Source organism: Eucalyptus grandis, chromosome 8, assembly GCF_016545825.1.
Source record: "Eucalyptus grandis isolate ANBG69807.140 chromosome 8, ASM1654582v1, whole genome shotgun sequence".
Lineage (NCBI taxonomy): Eukaryota > Viridiplantae > Streptophyta > Magnoliopsida > Myrtales > Myrtaceae > Eucalyptus > Eucalyptus grandis.
In genome coordinates this window covers 27,386,896-27,401,544 of record NC_052619.1, presented here as the reverse complement: position 1 = coordinate 27,401,544, position 14,649 = coordinate 27,386,896, and the positions used below count along the sequence as shown (strand labels likewise).

The window sequence follows — 14,649 nt, the reverse complement described above, 5'->3', positions numbered from 1 at the left end:
AAAAATGGCCTCACTTTAAGCCCTTATTTGGAAATTTTCTTTATTTTTTTTAAAGATGCTCCATGATTTTAACTAAGACGACTTAAAAAGCTGCAACAAGCTGTGATTTTGATTGAATACCTTTGGCGAGCTTTCTGAAAACCAGCCCCAATGCCAGTGTCATCTTCATTATTCCACATTGCATGGTCATTACATGATTGAACGGACAAGCTTAAACTACTATTGGAAAAAAAAATGTGTAAGTAGAATAATAACACAAATATATTCGATCATTCTTTCAACGTAGCATTCTTGATATAGGAAATGTAAGAAATTTAAAAGCAATAATTCCAAAGTTTAAAATCCATTATTAGAAGTCTCTCAAAGAGTTTTATCTGTCTTTCCCAATAATTATAGATGTCACTAGAGTTTCCACTAAATCGTCACGCAAATTCAGTTGATATAAATCGAGAATTCCAGCTTCAGTATTATGCAGCCCCATCATGCATTCCTCTGCACTGTTGGGCCACTTTCCTCGTGATCCGTTTGACTTGGGCCATTTTCCCAAAGTGCAATATCCTCCTTCATAGCTCTAGATGCAAGTCCCTTTTTCATGGACTATAAAGCTGGTACTGGTGGGTTCTCCCGTAAATCTGCTTCTCTTGAGCTCTCTTCTTATGAATTTGTTTGATACCTCAGCATGACAAACCTCGAAGAGTGTAAGTGACCAACCACATAGAGGAAAGCTGGATCAAGCTGAGTTACTGATTGTCTGGAATCACGGCCTTCAAGTTGTCCTCTAATTGCCCAGCATTATTCTGAATCCCCACTTTTGGAAGATTTCTCCCATTACTCTTGAGGCTAAATTGGAAATGATTCAAATCATCTTGATTAAAATTGACTTTTCTGCTCTTGGTTGGTAATATGCAAGCCACGTCATCGGAAATGACTTGATAGTATGGTGCATATAGAGAACTCCCTCTCCCCTTCTTGGCATTAATGTGTGGAAGGATCTGGACCGGGGCAACCACTTTTCCTCCTCTTGGTCCAAATACAAAACAAAAAGCTTATCCTAGGAACTCGTCGCGAAGCAATGTGAAGCCATAAGCAACCACTTCAGCATCTCTCCTCCAGGGAAAAAAGATGGAGCCTTTCCCCAGCAACGATCTTCCTGCGACGTCGTGATCAATGCCTTGAACTACCCATCTAACAAAGAGACAAAAAATCCGGACATAAACTACTTAAATGCTTAAAATATATTTGCTTGTGCAATGTTCTGGCAAACAAAACATAAAAGAACCTCCTCGGAGCCAAATTCATCTTGTTGAGGTGTCAGATTCCCATTATGGGTGATCCCATGGTGTCGTGAGATTAAAAGCGGAGAAAATTCATGCCATTTTTACTGGCCATTGCTGGATCATTGAAGAAATTATTGCAGTAGTGTAGTTGCTGACTACATAAATATATTTGGTTATCTAATATTTCAGAATAGCTACTACTTGTGAATGTTGCCAACTCTTGATATACTAGTAGGTATTTTATTATATTAAAATTATAAGCCATACCAACTAATTACCAATTAAAATTAAAGTTCCGACTTTTTAAATCAAGACTTAAAATCTGCGAACTCTCGATGGATTGAAAATGATCTTTTCCTAAAGAAAAATTGATAATCAAACCAAGAAATTTGAAAGGTACATACTTCCTTTTTTCTGTATAAAAGTTTCTAATGAAATGAAAAGTCACTTCGACTAATTACATATTTGCCAATTGAATTAGGTGGAAATGTACCACTTACTAATATTTTGAAAGCCACTTATTCAGGTGAAAATTACTAACTTATAGAAAAATCACTTTTCTCTTTGAAGATATAGAAGGGAGCGACCCTCTATGGGCCTGGGTGTGATAACTTCTCTATTTACTTTGGGCATTGGTTGAATCTAAGAAGGTCATTTTTGGCGCATCTAGCTAATTGTCTTTCATTCTAAGTACCCAATTGAAAGGCGATTGTTGCTGACCATCGCCAAACCCCTGCTCTTTTCATCAGCAACATCTTCCTCCACTTGCATATATGTCTGTTCATTCTATTCCTCTTCAAATAACCCATTTTTGTTATTGTAGCACCCCGTCTTCGCCGCCAGTCTCTAACGGAGAGAGCATCCTGATCTTTCTCCATCCGACACTAGCAAAAACATGCGCACTCTCTCTTATATTATATAACGATTTACCCTTATTGTGAATAAGGTATTGAGTGCAATTACTTTGCATATTGATAGTTATTATTTCGACGTTACAAGTAAGTTAGAAGATGAGACAATTCTAATTACCGAGTTTTTAATAGTTACTCGACATCTTGAAAAATTAATAATTAAATGGAAATGTAACTCATTGGCAAGAGAACCGCATATGCCTTTTATGTATAAGAAGTAACTAATAAGGATGAGAAAGTTGCTATAACTACTTTGATATTTCGTTACCTACTAAGTACTAAATTAGATGAAACTTACTCACCAAGTGATAAGTTAGGTGACAATAATAGCAGACAATTATGCACTTCAATCTTTCATGATCACAGTTATACAACCTCATTTGTCATTTCATATGAATAACAATTTAATATAAAAAACTTTACTCAATGCAATTGTATCACTTATGCCTCTCAAACCGGCCATTGGAAAAGATGGGATGTGCTTAAACAGAGCAAGAACCAAGGTGGTATCGGCTTCAGAGATCTCATGCACTTCAACAATGCACTGCTTGGAAAATAGGCTTGGCGGTTGATTCAAAATTCTACGGCACTTTGGAGTAAATTATTTAAAGGTATCTACTTCCATTCCCGAGATTTTTTACATGCGGATAAAGGGGCCAGACCATCTTGGGGTTGGCAGAGTCTTTTACTAGGTTGGAATTCAATCCTTCCTAAGCTTCGATGGTTAGTAGGTGATGGAACTAGGATTAACATACGTGAAGATCAGTGGCTACCACAAGGACTTCTGGTTGGCCAAGCAAACCGGGATGAATCGGCTATGGTAGGCGAACTCATGGATAGGCATACCAATGCCTAGAATATCCCCCTACTTAATGACCTCTATGACGACACTACAGTTAAGGAAATCCTCGCCATCCTGATCAGCCCTTCTCATACAGAGGATAAACTGATATGGACGGAAACCACTCACCGCGTCTATACCGTCAAGAGTGGTTACATACACACTCGGCCGACAGAAATCAACAGCAATCAAGATGGCGATTTGCATAGCCATCAGTTCCCGATAGCTTTATGGAAAATACTATGGAAATTAAGCATTGCGCCCAAGATCAAATATTTTCTATGGAGTCTACTACACAATGTTCTACCTACAAAAGGTAATCTGTATAACAGAAATATCAGCCCTGACCCTTACTGTGTAATCTGCCATAATAGTGAACCTGAATCGGCCGATCACATATTTCTGCGTTGTCATTGGACTAGTGCCATTTGGTCAGACCCCAAGCTTCATTTACCCATTCAGACACAGCATTCACAGAGCCTAAATGAATGGATTTCAGATCTGTTTGTTCGAAATCAAAGTGTACCTGATCAGAACACCATCGCCTATGTCCTATGGCACATTTGGAAATCCAGGAACAACTTTATCTTTCGTCACCAATAGGTGGATGCATCTCAGGTGCTTGACAGAGCTATCGCCAACGCTCGATCCGCTCTTTGCTCTTATCGTAACCCTGCAACAATCAGCCAACAACAGATCAGTACAAAGGAGGTATGGCGTCCTCCAGATCAAGGCAGTTTTAAGATTAATATCAATGGGGCTTTCTGGCCACATCTTCTCAGGGGCTCTATGGCAAGCATAATCCGAGATCACAATGGCAGAATCATCGATCGACTTACCACAACCTTTCCTGCTTCATCGGCTCTACAATAAGAGTTTATGGCCCTTTTGATCACTCTTAGCCATTTGCATTGCCTGGGCAGACACTGCGATGCACTGATCATCGAATCGGACAGCGCCATACTGGTTGAATCTGTCAACACGGATGCCCATCTGCCATGGGAGGTTCGGGTGATCTTCAACGACGCCATCCATCTCCTTCGTGCTTGCCCAGAAGTTAGGGTTCGACATTGTAGAAGGAAGGCCAATGAAGTGGCCGACTGGGCCGCCAAAAGCCATATGAATGAGGCCCTTTCGGAGATTTGGCCCATCTCAATTTCTCCCATTTTGTTAGACCTGTTAATAACAGATGCTCTATCTGCACAATGTAACCCTTTGATGCGTTGAATGCAAAGTTCTTTTCTGACCAAAAAAAAACCAGCCATTGGGCCAATCAGGCCTTGATTTGCATCGAGTTTAGATCAGATTTGGGCTCTCAAATTGGGTTGTTGCTTCACATTTGCAACAAATTGAACTCAATTCAGGTCAAACTTTGGATCCATTGGGTCAAATGTATAACGATGTAACTTTTTTGATGAACCTCAATGCCATTATATCATTTATGCCTCTCAAGCCTACCATTGGGTCAATTGGGCCTTGATTTGCTTCTAGTTTCAATTAGATTTAGGCACTTTGGGTGTTGCGTAGTTTGTCAATGAATTTTTATATCAAAAAAACAAAAAGGTGGTTGTTTGCTTCACTTCAACGAATTGAATTCAATAGGCATCGAGTTATGGACTGATCGGGTCAAATGTCTGACGATGCGAGTCACCTTTGTTATCGAAATTGATGCTTACATAGCGTTCTCTGTTGTTGGGTAGCAATGTAAACAGTGCAAAGATAGTAGCCCGGAATTAAAATATAAACGCACATGCACGATTATTTTACTCCTCACGCAAGTCATATTAAACAAATAATAAAATTTAATAATTATAATTGGATGACGATATATAATACTTGATATTTTTTTCTTATCTTACCCTCTACAAATTCTTTTTAAGAAAACAAACCCTAAACGAACGTTTTGGCTATGTTTTTAATAACTTACCAAAATTTATTCAACAATTCTATAAAATAGAAAATGGTACAAGATGACGTTGGTTGTTCACTGTCCAGACAATTGAGGAATTTCATCCGAGTGCACCGAGTAGTGGAAAGTAGGAGATCCGAGTGCACCAAGTAGTGGAAAGTAGGAGGTTAACTTCTTCTTTGGCCGACTTTACACTTTTTTTTTCCTTTAAATTGCATTGCAAAATTAGAGATAGAGCGCTCCATGTAGATGAGGGCAAATTTTAGCGTGAGACGAAAGGGCACGTTGGTTTAAATACATAGATAAGAAATTTATCATGTACCATTGTTCCATAAAGTGTCATTCACACACAAAGAAGGACATAAAAACAAATTTGTTTACTTTTCATCAATGATAAATAATATGATTGTGCGATAAATGCCTAATTTTTAAGAAATATATATTTTTATATTGCTTTGAGTTCTTTTTTATTTTACGTACTTTTTGTTTGTTTAATGGACAACTAGTCTTTTCATGCAAGCGATACGCACGTACGAGATATTTGTATTTTGCATGACTGATTGTATATGAAAATAATCAATTTCCCCCATCTGCTGCTTTTTCTCAATTTTGTTTACTCTCCACTCATATTCTCATTTCTCTCTCTCTCAATCCACAAATTTTCTCACTCACTTAGATTTTGCTTCAAATTTCTTCAAATCAAAGCCACTAATCGCTTTCTCTTAGCTTATCTTCCTCGAATCTACCCTGTTTCTTCCAAATCCATTCAATTCCATCCCAAACACCCAAAAAATCCTTAGAAATCCTCCCTCTCCTGTGAGAATGCCGATCAAACACGCAGTTGGAAAAGAAGGGAAGCAGTTCTCCATCACACTGGAGGGCATAACAAAGCGAATAGGAGGTCACAACTCCTCTGCAAGTTGGGTTCCGCAAACGGAACCAAGCTTGCTTTGATAGATATCTCACATTTGCTGCTAGAAGTGTGTTGGAAGAGACAGCATATAAACTTTTGAGTTTTTCACACAGGAGGGATTTCCATTTAGGTAAATGGTTTTGGCCGGTTGGGTTGGATTTGGTTTTGGTCAGTGTCCGAGGAGATTTATTTTGAAGCTGTGGAACGGTTTTATACTCATTCGATCAAAGGTGAGAATGATAAGAAGGAAATATAATTCACGAGCCTTTCTATTTGGAACGTGGTTTATTCTTAAATATTAATCCGGAGGGTGATTTTGAAGCGTTTAGCTTTCAGTGATACTTACATGACTATGAGAAAATGATATTTTTTCTGAACAAGTGAGACGATTAGTCCATGATCCTAAGACGCTGCATTTATATGTCAGCATGCGTAGTCTCCATATGATTTTGATGTACTGCCTGCTTTCCATTTCTGGCCATGGAGCTGATTTGGTCGAGGAACAAATCAAGCTGACGTCCAAGGTCAAGAATGGTTTTAAGGTCTCCCGAAGCGATCTCCAAAAGGACTGTATATCCTGTGTGGGGGATGGCTTTAACTTGCATTTTTGAAACTTTTGACGTTGACCTCGGAGGTGAGACGCTAGAGTCCTAAACAACCGCCAATTCATTGGAGAGTCCTCGCTAAAAGGTATGGACATCACAAGAAGAAAGGAGAAGTTTGGGTGAGGAAGAATGCTTGGGATGGCCAAACCAAACAAAAGGGGTATCGCCACCACACTTTATTAGGCTAGCTGTTGTAGTTGATATTAGGACGGAAATGAAGGTGATCCGTTGGTAGAGGCTCTCTCTGCCAAGCTTTCCTAGCTTTGAGGGGAGATCCACATGGTCTGCAATGAGATGCAATCAGGATTTGCGGGAAATTCGGGAGTAACTCCAATTGTTCGGTCAGTTTGCTCCACTTTCCTCTGAAATTTTCATTTCTTTCCATAGTGTCCTCCTCCACCAACTTTATTGGAGTTTTCACGTGTTGCCCATATTTTTCAAGCACTGGCTTAACGACCTAATCAAGGTCTATGTTTGACCATTTTTCAATTTTTTCGGTTTTTTTTTTTTTATATTTTATATCTTTAGATTTTATTCATTTATTATTATTCTTATTATATATTTCGAAAAGGGGTCTAGGCTGGGCCTTCAGACCCAGCAAGGACACGGGCTGACACATCAAATCTATGGGCACGATTCACCGGGCTTATTGCCTTAAGAGGGTTCAATCAAAAACTCAAACTGGGCTCAAATCATAGGATTGAGCCCAATTCCCTCTTGAAACTAGTCAAACCCCAAATTCGCTATAAAAAAACGAGGTCTATAGCTCAATCAACAGTAAAACCGATATTGAACATAACGGCACTAACCCAACTCTCTCATGCTAAGCCCACAATGAATTCATTGTCCATTAAGAGGCCCATTTTCTTATTTATTCTCTTCTCTCCCTCTTACTCTTCTTTTTGGCCCTGCCGTCCTCTTCCTATAATCTTCCTCGCGCACATCCTGGGAGCTCTGCTCTGCTAAAGAAACCAACTCAACCTCATCAATGATCAACGTATTCAACCATTGAATGTAACGTTGCCATTGTCTGGCTTCAGACGCCTGGAGCACGGCCATTGTCCGTTAATCGTCATGCATAAACCTAGATTAGCGGAAGGACACCCAGGATATGAGCGTAAAGAACTGGACCTCATCCAGCGCGAGATTTACCCAGCTAATCAACGTATGGGTCAAAGATTTCGAGCCACGTTTCACACCAAGAAAAACGACCACTCCATGTGGCCATGGAGATGCAAAAAATAGCAACAATAGATAGCCGGTGACATATTGAGAGACCACAAAGTGTACTGGAAAGCAGATCCGTAGCAAATGCGGAAAAAAAATTTAATCCACGATGCTTAGACTAGCAACCACATCCCATAATCAGTATCTTTCAACAAAATCAATCCGAATGTGTCAGTTTTGCTTCCTAATCAATCAACAACACGAGGCAAGGGTCACTGATTTAACTCATGCATGCCATCAAACAGGTAGTGAGCATCTCAGGAAAAAAGACATAGTGAGTGTATCAACACCACAACACAATCCAAATACTTCTTTCTTTGCAGAAAGGGTTTGATTCATCGAGGCAAAAAAATGATTTCAAACCTGGTCTCTTCCCAGACATACACCAGCGTCAACTTCAAACTCAATCTTCATTTATGAAATGACCAAAAAAGTGTTGCAAAACCAACCTTGCCGAGGGGGGATTTTCGACCACGAGTGCTGAGTAAACTCGTCCATGGAGGTTCAGGTGAGTGTCGATCAACGAACTTGAGATGGATTCGTGGAGATCGAGCGGGACTTGACAGCTTTAGAGTTTTTGCCTACGAAACGAGGCAAGGCAACGGTCCTCCCGATCTTCACAGAAGCAAGAGATCCAAAGCGACGAGCAATGATCGAAAGCCGGAATGAGGACTCCAAGTACGCCGGCTACAGTGATCAGTGTAAAACATAGGATGGATTGAATGTAAGAACAAAGGATAACAGAGAATTTTTGGGCTGTGGTAAGGGAATGGCCGCGAGTGATGACGGAAGACGTCTGGCCGCGAAGGAAGGAGTCTGAAAATCTCCCGGAGTGCTCTCAAAATTTATTTTCATCCTCACTCTGTGTTTTTTCTTCCAGAGTAATTTCTATCTCAATTTCTTACCTGTGACATTGCCCCGAAACACGATCCTCAGTCCCCTCTTACTCAGAAAAAACCGACATTCCCACCTTTGCGTTGCGTCCTTTGTGCGAGCGGTTATGGAGAGAGAAAGGTCTGAGAGAGAATTACCAATGATGATGAAGATGAGGATGAATATTATCTGGTCTCCCCCTTAGGTTCTGGAGGGAGGACGCCGTGTATGGAAGAAGACCTTTTTTTTTTTATACCCTTTTCTTTTTCACGTGTTTCCCCCAATCCCTCTTAAGAATGCTGAAATGGGCAGGTTTTATAGATGGGCTAGAGTTGCGCGAATAGGGCCACATGAATTGATCGATAGGGCTTTTTCTTTTCTTTTTCTCTCTCATTTTTCATATATATATATATATATATATATATATATATATATATTACTTAAATGCATATTTGATTTATCAAGTAAAATTCAAGTGTCGACACTCGTGTCTAGTTAAGCTTACTGATAGTGAAATATAAAATTGCGAAAATTGCTAATCAAACGTATTTGTCTCATTCCCGCATGTTTGTTGCTAGAAGTGTGTTGGAAGAGACGGGACATAGACTTTGAGTTTTTTCACATGGGAGAGATTTCTGTTTAGGCAAATGGTTTAGCCGAGCGAGTTGGATTTTTGGTTTTTTGTTGGTGTCCAAGGAGATTTATTTTGAAGTTGTGAAAGGGTTTTATACTCATTTGATCAAAGGTGAGGATGATAAGAAGAAAATAATTTACAAGTATTTTTGTCAATGGAACATTGATTATTTTTTAACATTAATTTCGAGGATGAGTTGCAGCCTTTAGTTGTCGGTGATACTTACATGAGCATGAGAAAAAATGACACTTTTTTTTCAGAACAAGTGAAGCGGTTAGTTCATGATCCTAACACATTGCATTAGAATGTCAATATGCATAGTCTCCATACGATTGTGATATACTGCCTGCTTCCCGTTTCTGGTCTCAGAGCTGATATGTTCAAGCTGACATTCAAGGTCCAAGAACAGTTTCTAGGTCTCCCGAAGCGACCTCCAAAAGGACCAAATTTTCCGTGCGGGGAATGGCCTTCACTGGCATATTTGAAACTTTTGATGTCGAACTTGGAGGAGACGCCTAGAGTCCTAAACGACCACCAATTTATCGGAGAGTCCACACTAACAACTATGGACATCAGAAAGAAAGGAGAAGTTTGGATGTGGAAGAATACTTGGGATGGCCAAACAAAACTTGAGGGGTATAGCCCACAACTATATAACACAAGCTGCTGGAGTTGATACTATGGAAATGGAGCTGATCCATCGGTAGAGGCCTCTCTATCCAGCTTACTTGGCTTTGAGGGAGATCCCACATGGTCTGCAATGAGATGCGACAAGGATTTGCGGGAAATTATGGAGGAACTTCAATTGTTCAGTCGATTTGCTTCAATTTTCCTCCAAAATCCTCATTTCTTTCCACAATATCCTCTTCCTCCACCAACTTACTAGAGTTATTATGTGTTGTCTTTATTTTTCAAGAACACTGTGGCTTGTTTCTTACTTGAAGATGTGTTTTAAGATTCTTCTGATCATGTTGCCTTGTGAGCTTATGTGTACACCTGAGCTCGAGTACATAGAATTGTTGAAAGCACTTGATCTACTTATTTGCCCCTGAAGCCCTTTTTGATGTTATGACAAAAAGAGGGAGGACGTGTGTGACATTTGATTGGGTCAATGAGCATTCCCGCGGGGGAGCTTGTGAATCGAAGTTGCATCATGAGATGCGAAGCTTTCACGAGATTTAGAAAGAGTTTCACTTCCATTGCTGCACCAATTACGGAATGCTTAAAAGGAGAGAGGTTTGGGTGGAGTGAAAAGGCACAAAAGAGTTTTGAACCCTTAAAGAAGAAATTAACTAAAGCTCCTGTGTTAGCACCACCGAACGCTGATTTGGTTTTCGAGGTTCATTGCAATGCTTCCAATTTTGGCATTGGTGCTGTTCTCAATCAAGAAGGTCGTCCATTTGTCCCTGTCAATGAAAATTTGAATGATGTCGAGCTGAAGTATTCGACCTATGATGAGTTTTATGCTACGGTCCGTGCCCTCAAGCAGTGGAGGCACCATTTGCTAGCAAAAGAGTTCGTTTTGTACTCTGATCATTGACCACTTAACAGGTACAACTCTCAACAGAAGCTTAATTGCCCACATGCAACTTGGAATGGATTTCTGCAGTCCTTTCCATTCCTTTCTCAAACATACATCTGGCACTCAAAATCCAGTTGAGGACGCTTTATGCCGCTGATATGCGCTCCTCTCTTCTACCATGTAAATCAATGTTGGTGGATTTGAAGTCGTCAAAGATTTGTATGAGGAGGATCCAAGTTTTGGAAAACAATGGGAGTTAACTCTTGAGAGTTCATATGGAAGGTTTCACCATCTAGATGGTCTTCTGCATATTGAAGGGCGATCAATTAATTGTGCATTCTGCAATGTTCATGTCTTTGAAGTTCTGATGGTGGACTAGCCGGTCAGTTTCTTCGTGACAAAACATTGGCGCTTATTAAAGAGATTTTCATTTTCCAAAGACACGTAAAAAGGCCAGGCAGCTAATGACCTATAAATTGAGTAGTGGAGAGTTCATTTTTTTATGGTTTGACATTGGCTTCATGTGGCCCTTTGCTTGATGATTCCCCAACGAGGATTGTCTATGGTTCAAGTCTATCCCTTGATGATTCCCCTACAAGGATTGTCTATGGTATATGTTTCTTAAAATTATCGCCCGTATCTGATGTGTATGCTATCTATCCAAGCACTTCTAGCATGCAAGAATATTTCCATCTATGCCACCCCAATTGATGCATTATAAACTTGGGGCCACCTAGCATTGAGTCGAGGCCATCCAACTCAAATTAGTTTCTCATTTCTACTTTTTAATTTATAAGAAAAAAATCTGACCAAAAATAAAAAATAAAAAAACATGAGAAAACAAAGTCATCTCGACATCACCCTTTCTAGCAATGATGCACAGAAGTTTTGAAAAAATAATAATAAACTCAGTTAGAGTCCTCCACTAACCAGTATTTCAAGAGTTAACTTCAACTTTCCATCCATAGTTGGTACTTTTAAACCTGTGATAACATAAGTCCTTCCTGTATCAATATAAAAGCGAACAACTTAACAGGATTGGGAGGAAAAACAAATAGATGCCAGTGGATATGTACCAACAGCATGAGATTAAAAGAGACTGCCTCCCAAGCGCAATAAGAACAATTCTCATCCACAACGAGTCTACAAGACAAGATCCCATTACGCTGGTTTTATTCCAGCATTGCACCAAGGGATAGCAGCAATCCTCCAAAGAAACTTTACATGAAATTTTGTGTATATAGAATATCCTGATCCATCTAAATTGACCTGAGCATTGATATAATAGATTGAATATCACTTTGCTTTGAAACAAGCTGCTACATAAAAATACTAAACAAAACAAATAGAACAAACTTCACAAAACTAGTAGTCAAAACATTTAAACCGGTAAATTAAACAATGGGTTTGGCTCTTTTCCCCCTTCGGGAGGGGGTGGTCTAAAGCTGGATTCACTTAGGCAAAATCACAAATTCATGGATGAACTTGTAAAGCTAGCAGACGAATAATTGAGTCTACGCAGCTGGCAGTGGAAGAAATAGAGAAGGGACAAGAACTGGCGGTGGAAGATAATCTTGTTTATGCAGCTTTCAATGGCTTTGGAAGCTCTAAACTCTCCCTCTATGCCCAAGCCATCATTCAAATTCATGGATGAGTTTGTTCCATTCTTACCTCGTGGAATTTTGGACAGAACAGAGCAGTCCAAATGGACTCTATCACCCACGCTCTCCGCCTCATCAATCATCATTTCCATTGCAGCACTCCATTATCCCCTTGTACTTGTGCCCCAGCCTTCACTCGAGCGTGAAACAAAACTCACGATGTGCAAAAAAGTCTCTTTGAAGAAGATGATGAGAATTGCGATGCACGAGAGACCAATCAAGCTACTTTAAAGTCGGGACAAAAAGAGAGTAAAAATAAAATTAGGTTGTTTAAGGTCTCAATTGGCTATAAAAAGTTCAAGAACTAATGGTACATTATGAAACCAAAATCCCTTTCTGTCTAACTTCTTCCTTTTTTATGCAAGAAAACATAACATACAGTCCCATTTTGTAAAGCTAGCAGATGAATAATCTTCATGTATCATCCATTCATGGCACTCATGAAATAACTATTGAATCAGCTTTCCAAGAATATGGCATTATCAGAGTCATGGAATGTATCAGTCAAACACACCCTATGAACACTAAAAGGAATAAACCAAATGAAATTAACTGAAATCAAAGCAAAGAACACTAAAAGGAATAAACCAAATGAAATTAACTGAAAATGAGATTACTAGGACATTGACATTGCTGGAATTGAAATTAATCACAGTTTGTACAATTGACACTCAAATGGAGACATTGACATCGACATTACAATGGTACTCAAAGGGAATTCAGCAGTAATTTTGGCAGGATTCTGGCATAATTTCAACACATCTTTTTCCTCCGCATATCTTCTATTCGTAAATCTTAAATTCCCTTTATTTATTACTAGGTCAATGTCCATTTCTTAACTTAACTTCTTTTACATATCCATGATTTCTTAACTGCTTTTATATATCCATAATTTCTCAACTTAACTAAACTTCCGATCCCTGAGCATTTCTCGTACCGTTTCCGCTTAGTTTGAATTTAAATTAGGTTGAAGACTCTCTTCCTCAAACTTTGGTGGACTGGTCTTTTATGAGCATCAAAATGAGATTGAACTTGATATAGCTTAGCCGTGATTTATTCACCACCAATGTATAGTGACTTACTGTTATACCAGACGACAATTCAGTCACATAACCAAAGGAGACAAAGTAAACCGAAGCACCAAGGGAAAGAGAACTCTCTGCCATCAAAGGATGAAGCATCAAATTGCACAATATATGATCAGCATGTCGAACAAGAACATCCAGATCATTCTATGCAATCTCAGATTGATCAATGATGAAGACAAATTCGTCATTATCATCTCTGAGGCAAAACGTCGAATAGGTGGTGATCATGAATGGTGAGGTGCTCTGCATATAGGAATTCCTATCAATTGGCGAGCAATATAACACGAGCAATTTGAGATAACAATTTGAATCTCTCGGCAAAAGGCAAACACGAGCAATTCCAGTCTCGATGAATCGACCGCGTCCGATCTGAACGGTTACCTGCTAATAAATGAAGACACTGAAAGACTTGGAGAATCTCACGAAGACGAAGCTAAGGCGACGAATCAATTCAGCGACGAAATTGCTCGACGAAGATATTCAGCTGCAACTGGCTTCGACCGCGGGCATGGACACTGGAAGATATTTTTCTCGGTCCGTGCGTGTGCATTCTTGCTTCGGTCGGTTCCTCAGCTCTCCCGCACGCACCAAGCGAGGGAGAAAGAGCACGAGAGAAGTTCCGATCGATGGTGATGAGCATCCATTCTCTGCTCCGTCGCGGCCGAGGTTGCGCTGACCGGCGAGGGAGAATTGACGGTGGTTGTCACCGATCGGAGATGGTACAGACGATGGATTGATGGTGATGGAGCCTTAAGGAAGTGGCATCCTCAATCGCATTCTTTCATGTTGTGTATTTCACCAACTATTTATTTCCATGATTTAATGATTTAAATATTACGAAATAACATAATTTTGACCATTATGTAACAATATAATTTAAATCAGTCACATGACATCACGTATAACTTTTACGGTAGATTTGATTATAAAATTTTCGTTTGTTTAAGATCACATATATTTCAAACAAAGTAAGCATGTGAAAGCATTTCAAATGATTTTTAATTACTAGAACATTGTATAAATTCTTCAAAATTTGTAGCATTTAGTATTAAATGCTAAAATATTTAGGATTTAAAGCTTAAAACAAGACAAGAAGTATAGCAAAATGGTACTTCATGTTTATTACATGCAAATAATATATTTACTTTGTCCAACTTTGAAAATATCAATTTCTTATGTACATGCAGC

The 14,649-nt window shown here is 39.3% G+C and overlaps 2 long non-coding RNA genes across 7 annotated transcripts; both read right to left on the bottom strand.

Annotated features, from left to right (window-relative positions):
• Positions 1–251: 251 nt before the first annotated feature.
• Positions 252–4,072, bottom strand: LOC120286903. The gene is made up of 2 exons (XR_005545617.1): positions 3,869–4,072; positions 252–3,702 (listed from the first exon to the last, which is right to left on the bottom strand). It is a non-coding gene; the product is annotated as an uncharacterized LOC120286903 (long non-coding RNA).
• Positions 4,073–10,510: 6,438 nt separating this feature from the next.
• Positions 10,511–14,360, bottom strand: LOC120286658. 6 transcript variants are annotated; one of them, XR_005545329.1, is made up of 4 exons: positions 13,843–14,360; positions 12,384–13,532; positions 11,643–11,716; positions 10,511–11,016 (listed from the first exon to the last, which is right to left on the bottom strand). It is a non-coding gene; the product is annotated as an uncharacterized LOC120286658 (long non-coding RNA). The 6 variants fall into 6 exon arrangements; XR_005545326.1 differs by having other exon boundaries at positions 10,524–11,016; positions 11,643–11,695; positions 11,789–13,532; positions 13,843–14,354; XR_005545328.1 differs by lacking the exon at positions 10,511–11,016 and having other exon boundaries at positions 11,037–11,716.
• Between the last annotated feature and the right edge of the window lie 289 nt (positions 14,361–14,649).